The following is a 21,350-nucleotide window of genomic DNA, read 5'->3' as shown; positions in this document are numbered from 1 at the left end:
CTTTCAGGTTGAATGACTCCGGCTGCAGACGTCCATGCACCTAAACTATCGATGAGGTTACGATGGATTATTCGTCTGATAGAACGGGTGTGCATTGTCCGTGCAAAATGACTCGTATTGAATACCTCACAGGGCAGGGATTTTGTGATAGGGGCTGTGTGGTGTGAAAGGTGGTAGTGGTGGTGGTGGAAAGGGGGGGGGGGGGGGGAAGGAGGAGAAGCGTTGCTGGATGCATCCGAGTGTCCAAGTCGCAACGAGCCTCTACAAAATACACTGACTGCGTTATCCTTCTCCGTGAAGAATGGGCAATCATTTCCATTCACTATTTGCCCAAAATGTTAGAAGTGTGATATCGTGGATGTGTCAGAAGAGTGAACGATTAATAGTATTGCAGTGTCATCGTCAAATTGAAGCTAATTCTCACCGTTTGCAAAGAAATTACCTTTTCAGGACTATGTATTACCTTCACGGTCTGGTTTTTATTATTCTGCCTGAAAAGTTTGAGGTGTGCTAAATTTAACTAACTACACTATTGACCATTAAATTTGCTAAACCAAGAAGAAACGCAGATGATAAACGGGTATTCACTGGACAAATATATTATACTAGAACTGACATGTGATTACATCTTCACGGAATTTGGGTGCATCGAACCTGAGAAATCAGTACATAGAACAAACACCTCTGGCCTTAATAACGGGTTTGATACGCCTGGACATTGACTCAAACAGAGCTTGGACGGCGTGTACAGGTAGAGCTACCCATACAGCTTCAACACGATACCACAGTTCATCAAGAGTAGTGACTGGCGTATTGTGACGAGCCAGTTGCCCGGCCACCATTGACCAGACGTTTTCAGTTGGTGAGAGATCTGGAGAATGTGCTGGCCAGGGCAGCAGTCGAACATTTTCTGTATTCAGAAACGCCCGTACAGGACTGCAACATGTTGAAATGTAGGGCTTTGCAGGGATCGAATGAAGGGTAGAGCCACGGGTCGTAACACATCTGAAATGTAACGTCCACTGTTCAAAGTGGCGTTAATGCGAACAAGAGGTGACCGAGACGTGTAACCTATGGCACCCCGTACCATCAAGCCGGGTGATACCCAAGTATGGCGATGACGAATACACCCTTCCAATATGCGTTCACCACGAAGTTGCCAAACACGGATGCGACCATGATGATGCTGTAAAGAGAACCTGGGTTCATCCGAAAAAATGACGTTTCGGTGCACCCACGTTGAGTACACCATCGCAGGCGCTCCTGTCTGTCATGCAGCGTCAAGGGTGACCGCAGCCATGATCTCCTAGTTGATAGTCCATGCTGCTGCAAACTGCAAAACTGTTGGTGCAGATGGTTGTTGTCTTGCAAACGTCCCATCTGTTGACTCAGGGATCGAGACGTGGCTGCACGATCCGTTACAGCCATGCGGATAAGATGGCTGTCATCTCGGCTGCGCCGTTGGGATCCAGCACGGCGTTTCGTATTACCCTCCTGAACCCACCGATTCTATATTCCGCTAACAGTCATTGGATCTCGACCAACGCGAACAGCAATGTCGCGATAGGATAAACCGCAATCGGCTACAATCCGACCTTTATCAAAGTCGGAAACGTCATGGTACGTATTTCTCCTCCTTACACGAGGCATCACAACAACATTTCACCAGGCAACGCCGGTCAACTGCTGTTTTTGTATGAGAAATCGGTTGGAAACTTTCCTCATGTCATCACGTTGTAGGTATCGCCACCGGCGCCAACCTTATGTGAATGCTCTGAACAGCTAATCATTTACATATCACAGCATCTTCGCCCTGTCGGCTAAATTTCGCGTCTGTAGCACGTCATCTTCGTGGTGTAGCAATTTTAATGGCCAGTAGTGTACAAAATGGGTATCTACAACTAGACGCGTCAGTGGGATGACTGCCTCACTGCTCACGGCGATGTTGCCTGATCGGCGTACCGATTCTGGATTGTACGGGCCTGTCCCTTACAGAAGTTAGTCAATTGCTGAATAAGCACGAAAATTGCACAAAAATAAAGCTAGAATCCAAAATGACTCTTCACTCCGCAGCGCACCAAGTCTCGAACCTGGAAACTTTTTCCTGATCCTAGGTTTAAATCTTCCAGAAACTTTCAGAAGCTACGACATTCAAAAGACGATTGTTGTCCTTTGAAATCCGAACGAAATCGAGTCGGGGAATTGGAAAAGCGGGCAGCAGTGGCTTGACCGGCTGACTAAACTACGAAAGTGAGTCAGAGGAAGTGGTCGTGACTGGGCGCCATGTAGCAGCAGCAGCAGCGGCGGCGGCGGCCCACCGAGGCGCCCGCTGGACGCCCGTATAAGGCGTCCCAGGCGTCGCCGCGCTGCGGCGTGGCGCGCCGCCAGAGCACCTACTGTGCTGGCGCGTGGGACGCCGGGGCCTCCGCGCCGCCCACCGTGCCCTAGCTGCTGCTGCCGCTGCAGCCTTCATCTCGACACACTTCCACGCGTCACGCGTTCTCTTCACCAGAGCCGCCAACGCCTCTCAAAGGTCGGGGGCCGGAAAAGTACCAAGCGCTTACGTCGGCGCCCATCTGCACGATGGAACACATCTGTGGCACGCATATAGAGGGTGTACGTAGAGAACTTCCCTGACTTCCAAATGCAACTACACAACTGGCCATTAAAATTGTTACACCATGAAGATGACGTGCTACAGACGCGAAATTTAACCGACAGGAAGAAGATGCTGTGATATGCAAATCATTAGCTTTTCGGAGCATTCACACAAGGTTGGCGCCGGTAGCGACACCTACAACGCGCGGACGCGAGGAAAGTTTCCAACCGATTTCTCATATACAAACAGCAGTTGACCGGCGTTGCCTGGTGAAACGTTGGTGTGATGACTCGCATAAGGAGGAGAAATGCGTACCATCACGTTTCCGACTATGATAAAGGTCGGATTGTAGCCTATCGCGATTGCGGTTTATCGTATCGCGACATTGCTGCTCGCGTTGGTCGAGATCCTATGACTGTTAGCAGAATATGGAATCGGTGGGTTCAGGAGAGTAATACGGAACGCCGTGATGGTTCCCAACGGCCTCGTATCACTAGCAGTCGAGAAGACAGGCATCTTATCCGCATGGCTATAACGTATCGAGTCAACAGATGGGGACGTTTGTAAGACAACAACCATCTGCATCAACAGTTCGACGACGTTTGCAGCAGCATGGACTATCAGCTCGGAGACCGTGGCTGCGGTTACCCTTGACGCTGCATCACAGACAGGAGCACCTGCGATGCTGTACTCAACGACGAACCTGGATGCATGAATGGCGAAACGTCATTTTTTCGGATGAATCCATGTTCTGTTTATAGCATCATGATGCTCGCATCTGTGTTTGGCGACATCGCAGTGAACGCACATCGAAAGCACGTATTCGTCATCGCCATGCTGGTGTATCACCCGGAGTGATGGTATGGGGTGCCATTGGTTACACGTCTCGGCCATCTCTTGTTCGCATTGACGCCACTTTGAACAGTGGACGTTACATTTCAGATGTGTTACGACCCGTGGCTCTACACTTCATTCGATCCCTGCGGAACGCTACATTTCAGCAGGATAAAGCACGACCGCATGTTGCAGGTCCTGTACGGGCATTTCTGGATGCTGAAACTGTTCGACTGCTGCCCTGGCCAGCACATTCTCCAGATCTCTCACCAATTGAAAACGTCTGCTCAATGGTGGCCGAGCAACTCGCTCGTCACAATACGCCAGTCTCTACTCTTGATGAACTGTGGTATCGTGTTGAAGCTGCATGGGCAGCTGTACCTGTACACGCCATCCAAACTGTGTTTGATTCAATGCCCAGGCGTATCAACGCCGTTACTACGACCAGAGGCGGTTGTTCTGGGTACTGATTTCTCAGGATCTATGCACCCAAATTGCTAGTATAATACATTTGTCCAATGAATATCCGTTTATCATCTGCATTTCTTCTTGGTGCAGCTATTTTAATTTCCAGTAGTGTAATAATAAAAAAACAATGAAACACTGACACACTCTAAGTCAGAACCACGAAGGAATTATCAGAGCTAGCCGCGGTGGTCGAGCGGTTCTAGACGCTTCAGTCCGGAACCGCGCGACTGCTACGGTCGCAGGTTCGAATCCTGCCTCGGGCATGGATGTTTGTGATGTCCTTAGGTTAGTAAGGTTGAAGTAGTTCTAAGTTCTAGGGGACTGATGACCTCAGAAGTTAAGTTCCATGGTCCTCAGAACCATTTTAATTTTTTTTTTAATTGTCCTAAGGGGTCGGAAATCGATACATGTATATGTAAGGCAAACAAATGATTGCAATTTCAAAAGAATTGGATGATTTAGTCAAGAGAAAGAGCTTCTCAAAGTGAGAAAGCCATTAACGTAGTGGTCCACCTCTGGCCGTTATGTAAGCAGTAATGCGGCTGAGCTCTGAGGCACACAGCTGTTGGAGTCCTCCTGAGAGATATCGTGCCAGATTATGTCCAATTGGCGCTTTAGATCGTCAAAATCCCGAGAGGGTTGAAGCGACCTGCCCATTATGGTCGAAATGTTCTCAATATAGGAGACATCCGGCGACCTTCATGGCCAAGGTAGGGTTTGGCAAACACAAATACAAGCAGCAGAAATTCTCGCCGTATGGGGGCGGGCATTATCTTGCTGAAATGTAACCACAGGATAGCTTGCCATGAAGGGCAACAAAACGCGCCGTAGAATATCGGCGACGTACCGCTGTGGTGTCAGGGTGCCGCGAGTAACAACCAAAGTGATCCTGATACTAAAAGAAATGGCACCCCAGGCCGTAACTTCTGTTTGTCGGGCTGTATGGAGCACATCAGAGAGGTTGGTATCACGCCACTGTTGGGGTATCTCCGCAGAAGTCATCGTTCGTCATCGGGGCTCAGTTCGAAGCATCACTTGTCACTGAAGACAACTCTACTACATTCATGAGTTTCCAGGCCGAAGACGTGTTTGGAAACGTCTTGGACAGCGACAGGACACCAGCCTGACTGTCGATCGTCATGCGGCCAGACAACTAGAAGCGGTGGTGTGGAGCCCATTCCTTTTCACAGCAAGACCCCTTTGGTTGTAATTTGCGCCACTCTTACTCCACGTCGACGATATTTCACGCCCTGTTTTCTTGCCCTTCATGGTAAGCCACCCTGGGCTTACATTTCAGCAAGATAACACCCGTCCGCACGTGGCGAGAGTTTCTACTGCTTGTCCTCGTACTTGCCAAACTCTAACTTGGACAGTAAAGTCGCCGGATCTCTCCCCAATTGAGGACGTTTGGAGCATTATGGGCAGGGACCTCCAACATCTCAGGATTTTGACAATCTAACGCGCCAATTGGACAGAATGTAGCACGATATCTCTCAGGGGGACATCCAAAAACTCTATCAATCACTGCCAAGCTGATTAATTGCTTGCATAACTGCCAGAGGTGGATCACTGCGTCACTGACTTGCTCAATTTGTGAAGCTCATTCTCTTGAATAAACCATCCAGTTTTTCTGAAACTGTAATCATTTGCTTGACTGTACGTGTACATCACGTCTAGCGATTTCCGTCCTGTTCACATAATTCCTCCGTGGTGCATTTTTTTTCTTTTGTGCTTGGAGTGTATCTACGTTTCATAGGTTCTGGAAATCAGGAATGTATCACGTGGACAGACTGCATATTTTCTCATCAGGGTTCTGACTGGGTGGGCTGTTGCGGCCTCATGTGACTTCCTCTCCATGTCACAAGTGAAGCTTACACCCACCGTGCCAACGATTTTGCTAATATATTTAACAATTATCATTCATACCGAAGCCAAAAATAGTTGTTTAAGTACGATGCCGCCCTTACTCGTTCCCGGAAAAATTTTACCAGCCTCTTGAATGCCACACGAGAACATCAGACGTCGAGCAGTCGCGTTCGCGCAACTGTCTAAGTGTCCAAGTAGAAGTCTGACCAGACTTTGTTCTAGTTTCGGTACTTTCTTTTTTTCCTCATCTTTCGTGAGACATGTGTATCGCTATCATCTTTCTTCAGAAAGGAGCAATAATATTAATGATATTAACTGTGGTGTGTTCGTGGAGATGCTTAATAGGGACTCTTGATGGAATGAACATTTAATTACTGACACATTGATGAGCGTGTCGCAGTGAAGTCACACCTCTCATAATGTGCACTGAATCGATAGGCGCTCATGCATCGATGAATAAATATCGATTTCATCACTAAGCTTTATTATACCTCGCCACTAATGTAACTCTGCTACTATTATTATTGATTCGTTTTAGCGAGGAAGGCGTTTGGTGAGAGGTTATCAAAAAGTGACGTATGGGTAGAACTCTATGTAGTCGGCGCCTTAACCAGCGACGCTGATGTTGCCGCTCGACGGAAGGGGCTCCAGTATGGTATTCATGGCCGATTTCTCGGAGACGCATGAAAGGTGTATCGTACTAGTGCAGCGTCTATTACATCGAAACATGTACTATTATCGTGCGAAAAGTGAGCAGATTCAGTGACCCGTTTGGTGTATCCTACTCTTGTCAGTCCAGCACTTACTCCCAGTGTCCTCGGTGATTTGTTGAATTCATTCCAGTCTGTTTTCCCCTACAGTTCCTGCGCTCTACTGCTCCCAGTAGTACAATGAAACTTATTCCCTGGTGTCTGAACGTTTCCTGTAATTACTGTTTTCCTCACATTCCTTTCCTCGCCGGATCTGCGGAGGACATCTCCACTTCTTATCAGCAGCCTTCTGTAATACATCACAAACGTTTCGACCCTCTACTTTTCCGCTTTTCCTAAAGTCATTCGCGAATCAGTTCCATATAATGCTGTGCTCTAGACGAAAAGAGCGGTATCAGATTTATGTGAAAATGCCGCTCACAAAATCGCGTATTCGTGGACGAGGGGGGAGGGGGGAGGGTTGTGCTCGGTTCCGATTTGAGCTAAGAACGTGGGCTGGAAAATTTTTCGTTTAGTCCAGACCATATTTCTTACTGTACCTATGTTACTCTATGTTACGCGAGGTTTGAACGACGGACAGGGGATGGCGCCCAGGCAAATTGTGCGAATCGATTAATTCTGCCTGCAAAACATTTTAACTGGGCTGAAATTAATGCTCAGCTAATGGCACTATTTCTGTGTGAGCCGTTCGGATTTTATGTGCAAAAACAGTCACCCCTAAATAATTGCGGACTTGTACACCACTGATGGTTCAAATTTGGTCTACCGATGTATCGAACCTCGGTCCAAGATAAGTTTTAACCGTTTGAAAAAATCTTGCTTCATTTGGATTTTAACTGTAAAAACGTTTTTCTGTGAGAGTTTTGAAGCGCGCCGCTTCTATGCTTTACACCTGAACGTCTTCGTTCAAACTTTGCACGAGGGTAGATAAATGGATAAAGTGAAATTGATTTTTTTTTATGCAGTAATTTTACCCGTTGCCGAGATACAGTGGTTTGAAGTCGAGCAAAATGTAGCACATAAAATTCGTTCTTACTTGAATTTAGTGCGCGGAAACGGTTTAAAGTAAATCAAATATAAAAAAGTGCATTTTTACGATAAAATTGAAAACTTCCTTTCGAGCTCTCTTAGCACACATGCATCTTGCATTTTATAGGCTGAATTCCCTGATACTGTACGCAAAATGTAGAAGATTTGACAGTAGTAGTAAATAATATACAGAGTGAAGAAAATTCGCATACTCTGACTTCGCAGCACGCTTCCTCGCATACTAGCAATACAAAAACGTCAATTTCAAAATTTCGCCCTGAGCATATTTCTGGCAGCAAATCGCCGTTACAGATTGACAATCTGGCGGCACTGTAAGAAAATATACGGTAACCACCTTTGTCAGCATACAGCAATAGCGCTGTACAGTTAGTACAGCGGGCAGAGTTTTAGGTTAGCACGCAGAAGACCGAATATTCGATTCTGGGTGGAGGCATATTTGCTTTTATTCGCTGAATGTAGTTGTGTGATACGGTATCTGGCGTCTTAATCTTGATTCAGTGATTACAGTGGGTTTTCTACAAAACATTTACATTTACTATGAACACAGATATGGAAGTACAATCGTTTTCACTGGTCAGCTTTCAAAGAAGCCTTTTGCACTTTGTGGACGCTAATTGTTTCGAACCACGGAATCTAATAGATTCCGAGTCTGTTTGCTGTGTGCGCTCCCCAAATGGTCCCACCGATTAGTACCAAAATATTATTCTTGCCACGTTCAGGTCCAAAAATTTCATTAGTGACAAATGTCACGTGCTTTCCAAATAATTTCCGAACTCGGTTACCATTTGTGAGCATTATCATAATAGAACCACTAGTTATAGCTTTCAACGTTGAGTCTGATAAGCACATATGCTATTTAGTACGTATCTCCATGCTTTACCATTGAGGGAGGGTACACAGGAAACAGGTTTTTGAATCTAGTAGAGGCAGTGGTGGCAGTGGTGTGAAACAAATCGCGAGGACGACGTGCAAAAGGCTTCTCTATTAGCTGACCAATGAAAACAATTGTACTTCCGTTGCTGTTTTTGTAGTATCTAAGTGCAAATGTTTTGTAGAAGACCCGCTGTAAATGCTATATGACGAATATGACGCCAGATGCCGTGCCACACAGACTACATTTAAGGAAATAAAAACAGATACGCCTCGATCCAGAATCGAACTCTCGCCCTCATGCATGCTAAGCCAATAGTCTATCCACTGCATCAACTGCATAACACTTCACCGAGCCTCTGATCGAGGAGTTACCGTACATGTGATAACAGTGTTGCCAGACGTCCAATTTTTAACGTCCATTTACAGCCGAAAATATGCGTAGTACTAAGTTTTGTGAGAGGCACTTTTGTACGATGGGTATTTGAAGAAGAATTGTGCTGAGAAGTCCTGTATAATATCATATGACTGAGGATCATATGAGAAACGGATAAAAAAGTTTTTCTGGAGAAATAAAATTTCTGGGTATGGATTAAAAGGGCGAATATGTCAAGAGGTTTTGTTTTAAGTGTCTTAGAAGGTGCCAGCTGAGTCGAAGTGCCAAGTCCCTTCTTATACACAACTGGCCATTAAAATTGCTGCAACAAGAAGAAATGCAGATGATAAACGGATATTCATTGGACAAATGTATTATACTAGAACTGACATGGGATTACATTTTCACACAATTTGGGTACATAGATCTCGAGAAATCAGTACCCAGAAAAACCACCTCTGGCCGTAATAACTGCCTTATACGCCTGGGAATTGACTCAGACAAAGCTTGGATGGCGTGTACAGGTACAGATGCCCATCCAGCTTCAACACGATACCACAGTAAATCAAGAGTAGTGACTGGCGTATTGTGACGAGCCAGTTGCTCGGCCACCATTGACCAGACGTTTTCAGTTGGTGAGAGATCTGGAGAATGTGCTAGGCAAGGCAGCATTCGAACATTTTCTGTATCCAGAAAGGCCCTTACAAGACCTGCAGCACGCGATCGTGCATTATCCTGCTGAAATGTAGGGTTTCGGAGGGATGGAATGAAGGTTAGAGCCACGGGTCGTAACACATCTGAAATGTAGCGTCCACTGTTCAAAGTGCCGTCATTGTGAACTAGAGGTGACCGAGACGTGTAACCAATGGCACCCCATACCATCACGCCGGTTGATATGCCAGTGTGGCGATGACGAATACACGCTTCCAATGTGCGTTCACCGCGATGTCGCCAAACACGGATGCGACCATGATGATGCTGTGAACAGAACCTGGATTCATCCGAAAAAATAACGTTTCGCCATTCGTGCACCCAGGTTCGTTGTTGAGTACAGCATCGCAGGTGCTCCTGTCTGTGATGCAGCGTCAAGGGTAACCGCAGCCACGGTCTCCGAGCTGATAGTCCATGCTGCTGCAAACGTCGGCGAACTGTTGGTGCAGATGGTTGTTGTCTTGCAAACGTCCCCATCTGTTGACTCAGGGATCAAGACGTAGCTGGACGATCCGTTACAGCAATGCGGAAAAGATGCCTGTCTTCTTGACTGCTAGTGATACGAGGCCATTGGGATCCAGCAAGGCGTTCCGTATTACCCTCCTGAACGCATCGATTCCGTATTCTGCTAACAGTCATTGGATCTCGACCAACGCGAGCAGCAATGTCGCGTTACGGTAAACCGCAATCGCGATAGGCTAAAATCCGACCTTTACCAAAGTCGAAAACGTGATGGTACGCATTTCTCCTCCTTACGCTGTTTGTGTATGAGAAATCGGTTGGTACAAATGGTTCAAATGGCTCTGAGCACTATGGGACTTAACATCTGTGGTCATCAGTCCTCTAGAACTTAGAACTACTTAAACCTAACTAACATAAGGACATCACACACATCCACGCCCGAGGTAGGATTCGAACCTGCGATCGTAGCAGTCACGCGGTTCCGGACTGAGCGCCTTAACCGCGAGACCACCGCGGCCGGCAGAAATCGGTTGGAAACTTCCCTCATGTCAGCACGTTGTATGCGTCGGCACCGGCGCCAACCTTGCGTGAATGCTCTGAAAAGCTAATCATTTGCATATCACAGCATCTTCTTCCTGCGGATTAAATTTCGCGTCCGTAGAACGTCATCTTCGTGGTGTAGCAATTTTAATGGCCAGTAGTGTACATCTCTAACTCTGCACTGCCAAGGATATACTCGCCTTTTTGTGTTATGATTTACTATTCTACTATTTTTTCGTTCTGGTTCAGGCCTATGTTTGAGGGAGACTATTTTTCGAGGAATGCTGTCTTGGACTGTGCTATTCCGTTTCTTGTAAGGAGGATTTTGGAAACCAGTTTGAGACGGTGTAGTGCCTGTTCTCACTGTTGGTTTTCTAATACAGTAGTCGGATCCTAGAGTCTTTGAAAGTAGTGATTGCTACAGGTGTCTTGTTAGTGGATGGGAGTAGAGACTATTTTATCTTGTCCCACCTGTGGAAGCGGATCTGGCGAACGTCATTTATACGAATTTAAAAATGTTACAGAGCTGAGACTGAATTCCTGTCTGCCAATAAACATGTCCAGCAATTCATTATCAATACGTTGTGTAGTTTATCTCGCGCGCCATACTTCGCCAAAAAATGCGTGGAATATGGTCGCAGCAGCGATTGGGACTTCGCGCAAAGACGAGGAGGCAACGGATATACCGGTTCCCGTGAGAGCACCGAAGTTAAGCGCTGTTGGGCATGGCCGGCACTTGGATGGGTGACCATCCAGCCGCCATGCGCTGTTGCCATTTTTCGGGGTGCACTCAGCCCCATGTTGCCAATTAGTTGCTCCGGTCAAAGAAAACCATCATAACGACTGGGAGAGCGGTGTGCTGACCAAACGCCCCTCCTATCCACATCGTCAACGGAAGATGACACGGCGGTCGGGTCAGTTGTGGCCCGAAGACGGAGTGCAAAGACGAGGGAAGCGCCGAGGACGAGGCAGGTGGAACATCGTCTCTGCCCGATAGAACGTTGCGCTTTAGTGATACTGCAGATGTTTGATTGCACTTGCCCGACGGCGCCTCGGCTGATATCTCCGGGCGTAGCAGCTCTCTCGGACGAGTGCCGATACTGTCCGCTGGAGAGGATGCGGATAAGGAGGCCGTTATCTCCCGGGACGGCCTCTGACCGCGGCTTCTCGCAACGCGTTTAATTCCAGCTATGACACCGCGCGCTAGCAAGCACTGTGCAGACACTGCGGGCCGCGTGGCGCGGGGCCAGAGGTAACCGGAGACCTGCGCGCCGCTTCCAATTCCGCAGCCAAGGCCGTGACATCATGGGCGGCATTACGACACGGCGCCGCGCCACGGCAGCTGCAGAGGTGGCGCCTCGCCTCGACACGTCACGTCCCAACATGCCGCTCGCCGCTCGACGTCAGCGGCGCCAAATTTTCCATGATTTGCTTCATATAAAAGTACGAAATCTATTCATACGATTTGCTAATAACACATGAAAATATGTGGCGGACCGGGATTCGATCTTATATTTCCCGCTTTACACGAGCAGTCGCCTTAATAGCCTCGGATATCCGTGCACGATTCACGGCCAGATTCAAACTTGCATGTATGCTATTGTCAATCGTCATCAATGTCTGTTTGTTCGGACATGCATACATGTCCGAAGAAACGGAGTGCTGTACAGACATTGTAAAATACTCTGTTCTGCAGTATTTTGCCCTACAGTATTTCATGCCAAAAGCAAGGCAGTCTGACGAACAAAAACGGACTCTCCCTGTCCGAGAAGCGTACTATTTACACTACTTGCCATTAAAATTGCTACACCACGGAGATACGTGTTACAGACGAGAAATTTAACCGCCAGATTTAGCTCCCTCTGATTATTTTCTGTTTACAAACTTGAAGAAAAAGCTTAGTGTTAAAAAGTTTGCCAGAAATAAAGAGGTGTACTCTGCAGTTGATGGCTATTTTGCGGAGCAGAACGGTTCTCAACGTAAACAGGATATCGAAGCTACTGTATATCGCTGGGAAAAGTGTAGGTCAGGAACCTGTCTCACTCCAGTGTCTGCTACCTCCGCTCTTTCAAATCCTTCTGTCTACAACTGCAGTCTGGTTTCTGCACAAGTCGTTTTACTTATTTTTTAAAGCCACGAACATATTTAAATGAACGAAGTAAACGTTTTCATTAAGGATGGAAACATCTTACACAGTCATGAAAGGGTGACGTCAACAGCCGAAACAAAAAATCTGCTAAATTTCAGAACTACACCATATTAAGATTGCGAATAATCAGCAATGATCTTATAGCTGTTTTATGGATGTTATTTGACTCACATGATCTATATCGAAAACATAGAATTTCATCGTCAGCTACGCTTGTAGAGGAAAAATACTGAAGTACATAAAGTGATGAGTAACCAGGTCGAAAATCAGTGCTACTATTATTTTCCAGTTCTTTTTGAAAACATTTCTCGTGGAAAATATCACTTTAATGACTTCCCAATGAAAACCAAATACCATCATCATGAAAATGGGAAAACCGCTTCAGCTGTATTAAGTCCTGTTCACTGGCCTCACGACCTATTTCGTGGCATTTGCAAGCATATCTTCGGGTGAAAATATGTTTCAGGTCGTTAGATGAGCGACACAGGACATATATGGAATACCCAACATTCGTCGTCAATTCAGAGTGATAACTAGACCGCTAAGGATTAATGGGTGATTGGGATACGGTCGCTAGGTTGAAGCTTTTATATTTTCGTTAGCGGTTTAGTTTTCATTCTACGTTGACGACGAATGTTGGATCTTCCATACATCCTCAGTGTTGCTCATCTTATGACCTGACATTTATTTTCACCTGAAGATGTGGTTGTAATGCCACGAACTGGTCGTGAGTACAATAAAAAGGATTTTCATACAGCTGAAGCGATTTTCTAATTTCCAAGAAGCATTTTCTGTGACTAAATAATCTTTTGCATAAATACCATCAACAAAACCGATGAATGGAACATCCAGTAACAATATACTAACAAAGTACAGCAGAGGACCCCTAAGGTCAAAAGCTTTCTCTAAGTCTACAAATACTATAAACGTAGGATTACCTTTCCTTAAACTATCTTCTAAGTCACGTTATGGATTTGGTATTGCCACAGGTGTTCCTACATTTCTCCGGAAACCAAACTGATATTTTCCAAAGTTGACTGAAAGAGCTTCTTTCAACTTCTGAAGTTATCGGGGGGTAAAGTACAGAGAGGGGAAGGTTATTCACTGCTTGCTTAGAAACTAGATGGCAGTTGTAAGAGTTGAAAGGCGTGAAAGGGAAGCGGTGGTTGAGAAGGGAGTGAGACAGGAGTGCAGTTTATCCCCGATGTTATTCAATATATACATTTAGCAAGCAGTAAAGGAAACCAAAGAAAAAGTTTAGGGAGAAGAAACAAGACCTTTAAGGTTTGCTAACTTCACTGTAATTCTGTCAGAGACAACATAGGACTTGGAGGAGCAGTTGAACGGAATAGACAGTCTCTTGAGAGGGCGATATGAGATGAACATCAACAAATGCAAAACAAGAATAATGAAATGTAATCTAATTAAATCAGGGGATGCTGAGGTAATTAGGAAACGAGACACTTAAGGTAGTAGATGAGTTTTCTATTTGGGCAGTGGAATAATTGATGATGATCGAAGTAGAGAGGATATGAAATGTAAACTGGCAATGGAGAGAAAAGATTTTCTGAAGAATTGAAATTTGTTAACATCGAATATAGATTCAAATGTTTGGAGGTCTTTTCTGAAGGTATCTGTCTTGAGGTTAACCATGCATGTAAATGAAACATGGACCATAAACTGTTTAAGAGAACAGAAGCTTTTGAAATATAGTGCTACAGAAGACTATATGGGTAGATCACATAAGAAGGTACTGAACAGAATTGGGGAGAACATAAATTTGTGGCACACCTTGACTAAAAGAAGGGATCCGTTGACAGGACATGTTCTAAGACGTCAAAGGATCACCAATTTAGTAGTGGAGGAAAGTGGGTGTGGAGGGGAGCGTGGATCGTAGAGGGAGACCAAGAAATGAATACAGGTAGGAGATTCAGAAGTATATTATAAGTTGCAGTAGTTATTCGGAGAGCTGCACGAAGCCAGTCTTCCAACTGAAGTCCACAAAATCATCATCATCAACAACAACGACCTCTAAGGTGCTATTCGTGAGGATGAAATTGAACCGAAGTCAAGTTAATACACTGCTTGCCGTGCGACGGAACCGCTCTTCCCCTTTGGCGAGGCCCTGTAACTCGTCGACGTAAGAGTACTATCAGTGTCACGCTGGGAGTGTACATTCGTCGTTGCTCTTCTGCTTATGTGCCACCGCGGATGACTCACCAGCCTTCGTTCCACTTCTGCGGCTTGCACTGCCGACCGCAAGGTCCTCGGCCGTGTCGGTTTTCGCGCGATTCCTTTCTTACCCTCGACTATCTTTCTGTCAGTTATTAGAGTCACGTTCTGCCGAGAGCAAACAGCTATCACTTTCCGCCGGCCAATATCTCAACCTGTTCTCCTTAAGTGGCACACAATCTTTCACTCAACTAAGGTAGCAAAGATATCCATGGCAGATAAGTTCGAGGGTTATCGTTCCATCAGATTGACAGCTCATGCATCGAAGTTGCGGACAATTACAGTATATTAGAAGGATGGATAAGAAAAATGAGTTGTTAGATGACGAAAAGTTCGATGGCAAGAGAGATAAGAGCATCAAAAAGGCATTCCTTACATTGTGCTCGATAACAAAGGCAGTGCTTAAAATCAAGACACTGTCATAGGATTTTTCGACTTGGAAAGAACGTTCGACAACGTGTAATTGTGAAAGATGTTCGAAATTCTCTGAAGACATTGGTATAAGCTGCAGAGAGAGTCGGGTAATGTACAAAAAGTACCAGAACCGATATGGAGTAATACGAATGGAAAACAAGGTTTGGAAAGGCTGTGTGGCATAAATACAGTCTTTCTTCTCTATTGTTTAACATGAGTATCGAAGAAGCAGTGAAGGAAATAAAGGACAGGTTTAGAAGTGGGTTTAAATTCAGAGTGAAAGGATATAAACGACATTTCTATTGCCAATGAAAGTAGAAAAGCATTAAGGTACCTGTTGAGCAGAATGAACAGTAATGAGTTCAGATTATGGGTTTAAAGTAAAGAAAGGCGGAAGTTATTCTGAGTAGCATAAATGAGATTGGCAATAAACATATCAAAATTTGGGACAATGTTGCAGACGACGTGAAGAAATTTTGCTACATTTTCAGTAAGATTTCGTAAGTAATACTAATATTGTTGAGACAATCAACCATCTCAAAACTTTACCAGTTTAGTGAATGTATGAGACGGACGAAATAGCCATAGACCTCAAGAAGACTGTAATAATCCTAATACCAATGAGGCAGGTTTGAGTGTACCGAACCATCAGATTAAGAAGCCATAATTGCAAAAACTAATAGCAATTTTCTGCAGGAGAATAGAACATCTAGCAGAAATAGACCCGGGCGAAGTTCGGTTTGCGTTCTATACAGATGCAGAAACATGCGAGGCAATACTGAGTCTACAACTTATCTTGGAAGACTGGTTGAAGGAAGGCAAACCCACGTCTATTCCGCAACGCATATTAATAACTCAGCCGGTAGCAAGAGCTCACTGCAATCCGCAACGATGTAAAGGAGGCACTCTTGAGGATCACAGACGCTTCTTGGTACGGCAGCGTCCTCGCGCTGACGTCAATGTAGTCTCGAGCAGCGAGAGCTCTCTGACACAGTTCGAGGCCTTAGCTGCAGCAGTCAACATCTTCGTGTAGGACCGTGACAGTTAAAGTTTCAAATGAACTTATAAATGTCGAACATTTACTTCAACAGGGCAGTTTGTGATTTTATGTGTCAAGTCATGGCAGCTGTGAATATTCTACGCTTTCCTGTGGCAAACGACAGTCTCAAGTTAAGTGAATCTTTTTATTCATTCCTCTTATAAAGTGAACAAATATTTCAACTGTGTAGTTAAAAATGATCCATCTCCCAGAGCGCTCAAAGTACCCAAGTTGTGGCCAGACGATGTTAGTTTCGTCTGGCCCCACCACACATTTACAGCATTTTTAGATTTAAAAGATACGTTTGACAATCTTGATCCTGTTTGGAGTTCTGAACTCAAAGGTGGAAGGTAGAAAGTGAATGGTTATCTACAACTAGTACAAAAACTAGACTGCAGTTATGGGAATCTGCTTGAAATGGAGTGAGACAGGGTTATAGCCTATCCCTCCTGTAATTCGACGTGTATATAGGACAAGCTGTTAAAGATTTCAAGAAGAAATTTGGAGAAACACTTACAGTTTCATGAGAATAAATAAAAAAAATTACGTTTACTAATCGCGTTGTAATTTTGCCAGAGACGGCAGAGGAGATGCAAAATATATTTATGGATGACCATCTTATTGCATGGATGAGGGACTTCGGTTGATAATATATATGAGAAAAAGTACCACAACAGCTGTATCTTGAGAATGTCTTTATGCTATCACACGACTAGTTTCGGCGGCACATTACTGCCATCCTCATGCCCCACCACTACCAAAAGAGTATTTGATTTCCTTCGTGCGTTTACTGTATGAACCTTGTTACTAGCTCACATGGGCCAACTTTCATCAGGAATCTATACTCGATAACGTGTTGTGATCAATGCCGTGTTGGAGACAACACGGTGTCGAGTGTAGACTCCTGATGAAAGCTAGCCCATGTGAGCTAGTAACAAGGAGACTACAGAAAATGCGCCAAGGAAATCAAATACTCTTTTGGCAATGGTAGGGCATGAGGATGGCGGTAATGTGTGTTACCGATAAATGGTTCAAATGGCTCTGACCACTATGGGACATAACTTCTAAGGTCATCAGTACCCTAGAAATTAGAACTACTTAAACCTAACTAACCTAAGGACATGACACACATCCATGCCCGAGGCAGGATTCGAACCTGCGACCGTAGCGGTTGCGCGGTTCCAGACTGTAGCGCCTAGAACCCCTCGGCCACCCAGGCCGGCGTGTCGCCGAAACTACTCGTGTGATAGCATAAAGATTTTCTCAAGATACAGCTGTGGTGGTACTTTTTCTCATACAGATGAAAAATATGTTGAGCAGAAAGGTCAGTTTGTTGAAAATAGGTTAGAAGATGAAGATCAATAAATGGAAAACGAGAGTAATGGGGGGTTGAATTAAGACTGATAATAGCAGGGAACTCAGACTAGGATACTAGTCACTAAAAGTGGTGGGAGAGGTGACTGGTGACGCCAAAAGTAAGGTGAATATAATAGAATGGAAACAGTAAGAAAAGAGTTCCTGAAAAACAAAATATTTTTACACCCGATATAAAGTTAAATGTTAGGAAATTTTTCTGAAAATATTTGACTGAGCCGAGCCTTATAAAAGGCGAGTGGGTGGAAAGAGTAATTAATGAACAAGTACTGAATCGAATTGGGATAAAGTTGCAGTAGTTATGCAGACATGAAAATACTTGCTCAAGACAGAATGGCGGAGACAGCTGCATCAGACAAGTCTTCGCATTGAAGACGACAAAACACAGCACAACCGTAAACATAATATACGTCTTTCTTGGGACTGCCAAGTTATGGGTGTTCCTTGAACTTCATGGAGTCAGAAGATGAAATCCTGCGACATCTTTCCTGTCGAAAACGGACCGCATAAATCTCTTGGAAGATTTCCGAAAATGCCTGACAGACGTTCCCGGTAGCAGTCGCCTTACCCCCCAGTGACTGTGCAGACACACGAAGGAGCCGCAGGATCGCGAGCCATAAAAGACGGAAGGCGGCGCCGGCGAATCCTGCAGGCGGGACGCGCCGGGTCGATAGTTGTGGCCAAAGGAGGCCGCCGGGGCTTATTGATCCTATCCTCACACGGCACAGTCCATCACCGGCGCGCCAGGCACCGCGCGGCTACCGGAAGCCTTCTGACGCGACTGTCTGGCGCCCGCTGACACCAACTCAATCGTCTGTCTGCGAGGCGCCTCACGGAGCAACCAAGACTACCCGAAGGACGATGCGAAGTGTAACTAGGAAGCTCCGCACCGTAGGGCCCGAGGTGAGCAAGTCAGAACTGGTTGTCGTATGGCAGTGGTTTCCAACCTGGCGGTAATTAAATGGTTCAAATGGCTCTGAGCACTATGGGACTCAACTGCCAAGGTCATCAGTCCCCTAGAACTACTTAAACCTAACTAACCGAAGGACATCACACACATCCATGCCCGAGGCAGGATTCGAACCTGCGACCATAGCGGTCGCGCGGTTCCAGACCGTAGCGCCTAGAACCGCTCGGCCACTCCGGCCGGCTCTGGCGGTAATTACTCCTTGAGAGTTCAAAAATGGTTCAAATGGCTCTGAGCATTTTGGGACTTAACATCTGAGGTCATCATTCCCCTGGAATTAGAACTATTTAAATCTAACTAACCTAAGGACATCACACACATCCATGCCCGAGACAGGATTCGAACCTGCGACCGTAGCAGCGCGGTTACGGACTGAAACGCCTAGAACCGCTCGGCCACAGCGGCCGGCACTCAGTGAGGGCTAAAAGGAAATTTTCTGAGGGGTAAAACCAAAAGGGTTGGATTATGACTCGGTCCCGAACACTAAATTATTTTTAAAGGATCATTAAAATTATCACTGTTTCGTCAGATTGTAATTCTTGTTACATAAACTGCCACTAAATACATCTTTTGTCAAATACTAGCATGATCGCCTGAGACCTTGTGGTACAGTTTATAGTTTCTGAAACTGATATATGACAATTATCTTCCTCACACAGTCAACCCACACACATACTTTTTACTTTGTACCACACATCTATGATAGTAAAACTGAGACGTATGTGCCACATATAAAATGTCTTATGAAAATTCCTTCTCTGTTAGTGGCAGTGGTCGGACACAAAGTATTGGCAGCTTAAAGTCTTCGAATTCCTGCCAGTTGAGAAGAGTCTAGCAATCAAGTCATTTACAAACAGTAAATATAGTCCAGAAATTTTCACTTGGTTCATTTTAAATGGAGCTGCAGAGTGTCGATAGGGAGAGGAGTGTCGCAGAAAAAAATGTTCAAATGTGTGTGAAACCTTATGGGACTTAACTGCTAAGGTCATCAGTCCCTAAGCTTACACACTACTTAACCTAAATTATCCTAAGGACAAACACACACACACATGCCCGAGGGAGGACTCGAACCTCCGCCGGGATGAGCCGCACAATCCATGACTGCAGCGCCTACAGACCGCTCGGCTAATCCCGCGCGGCAGTGTTGCAGAGAAAGCATGTTTTGCAACAAGTGTCTACCCTGTAAGTGGACAGTTAGCTTTTTCTTTTCTGATTAGGGTTTGTAGATAGCACTGGCGTTACACTCAGAATTGCTCCATCATCCTAACCGAGCGATGTGGCGCTGTGGTTAGGATGAATCCGCATCCGACGATCCTATTTAGTTTTTCCATTATTTCCCTAAATAGCTCCACCTATCGTTCGGATGGTTCCCCTGAAGAGACCGGCCTACTCTCTTCCCCATCTTGAAACGATCAGAGGTCGTGCTCCTTGTCCAATTACGTCGTTGTCGATGCGATGTTAAGCCCTAAAATTCCTTCCTTCCTCCTTCCTTACATTATTCTATTAACAAATATCATCATAGCCGCGCGTGCTAGCCGATCGGTCTGAGGCGCCTTGCCACGGTCCGCGCGGCTCCTCACGTCGGAGGTTCGAGTCGTCTCTCGGCCATGGGTGTGTGTGTGTGTTTTCCTAGGCGTAAGCTAGATTGTGTAAGCTTAAGGGGCCGATGACCTCAGCGGTTTGGTCCCATACGACCTTACCACAAATATCCAAGATGATCATGAGCAAACTGTAGCAACTGTCTCGTTCACTCATTTGTTCGTGATTTAATGAAACACCTACAAAAACTAAATATTTTTCTTACATTATTTTAAAAATAAAAGTGTACAGAAAAAAAAATTCTCTTGCTTTCCAAAGTTCACAGAAGCTCTCCTGCGAAACTCGCAGCACTATCTCGCCAGAAGAAAGTACTGATACTCTGAGACTGTGCGGACGGATCGTGAGTCGTGCTTGGGTGGCTCAGTCAGTAGAGCACTTGCCCGTGAAAGGCAAAGGTCTCGAGTTCGAATCTGGATCCGGCAGAGTTTTCATCTACCAGAAAGTCTGTTACTGAAAGTTTATTATTAATGCTTTTCGAGACAAAATCCAACAACTGAAATATGAAGCAAATGAGTAAAATTTATTTCGTTGGGTACTAGTGATGACATTCACCCGCCTCGATAGCCGCACGCTGCTTCTGGCATTCGGGGAGACACGCCGAACCTGAGTCTAAACTGCACGGGGGATTAACGACGAGGGCTGGTGAGCCGGCCAGCCTGCATGTGGTTTTTAAGCGATAGTCCACAACCGAATAGGTGAATTTCGGGCTGATACAATATCCACCTCAGTTACTCGATTCGCAAACATGTAGAAAACTTTCGCACTCTTTCACTCGGGATAACGACGTCGGCAGTTGAGGTATACGAATTCCGTCCTGGGAGGAAAAGGCATGGCCATAGGAAGGAGATCCCGCCTCCCTCTACCACTAACGTTGCCAACTATAGTAATTAAGATGCCTACACCGTGAAGATACTGGACAACAGCCAGGAGAAGGACAGTGATGGTTCAAATGGCTCTAAGCACTACGGGACTTAACATCTATGGTCATCAGTCCCCTAGACTTAGAACTACATAAACCTAAGTAACCTAAGGACATCACACACATCCACGCCCGAGGCAGTATTCGAACCTGCGACCGTAGCAACTGCGT

The 21,350-nt window shown here is 45.5% G+C and overlaps 1 protein-coding gene across 2 annotated transcripts in view; it reads right to left on the bottom strand.

Annotated features, from left to right (window-relative positions):
- The window catches only part of LOC126281171 (heat shock protein Hsp-12.2), a 99,423-nt gene that overhangs the window by 61,467 nt on the left and 16,606 nt on the right, over positions 1-21,350 (bottom strand). The gene's annotated exons all lie outside the window — the stretch shown is intronic.

The sequence above is a fragment of the Schistocerca gregaria genome, chromosome 7, assembly GCF_023897955.1.
Source record: "Schistocerca gregaria isolate iqSchGreg1 chromosome 7, iqSchGreg1.2, whole genome shotgun sequence".
In the NCBI taxonomy this organism is placed as follows: domain Eukaryota; kingdom Metazoa; phylum Arthropoda; class Insecta; order Orthoptera; family Acrididae; genus Schistocerca; species Schistocerca gregaria.
Note: the sequence above shows the minus strand (reverse complement) of the source record. Positions and strands in the feature narration are given on the sequence as shown.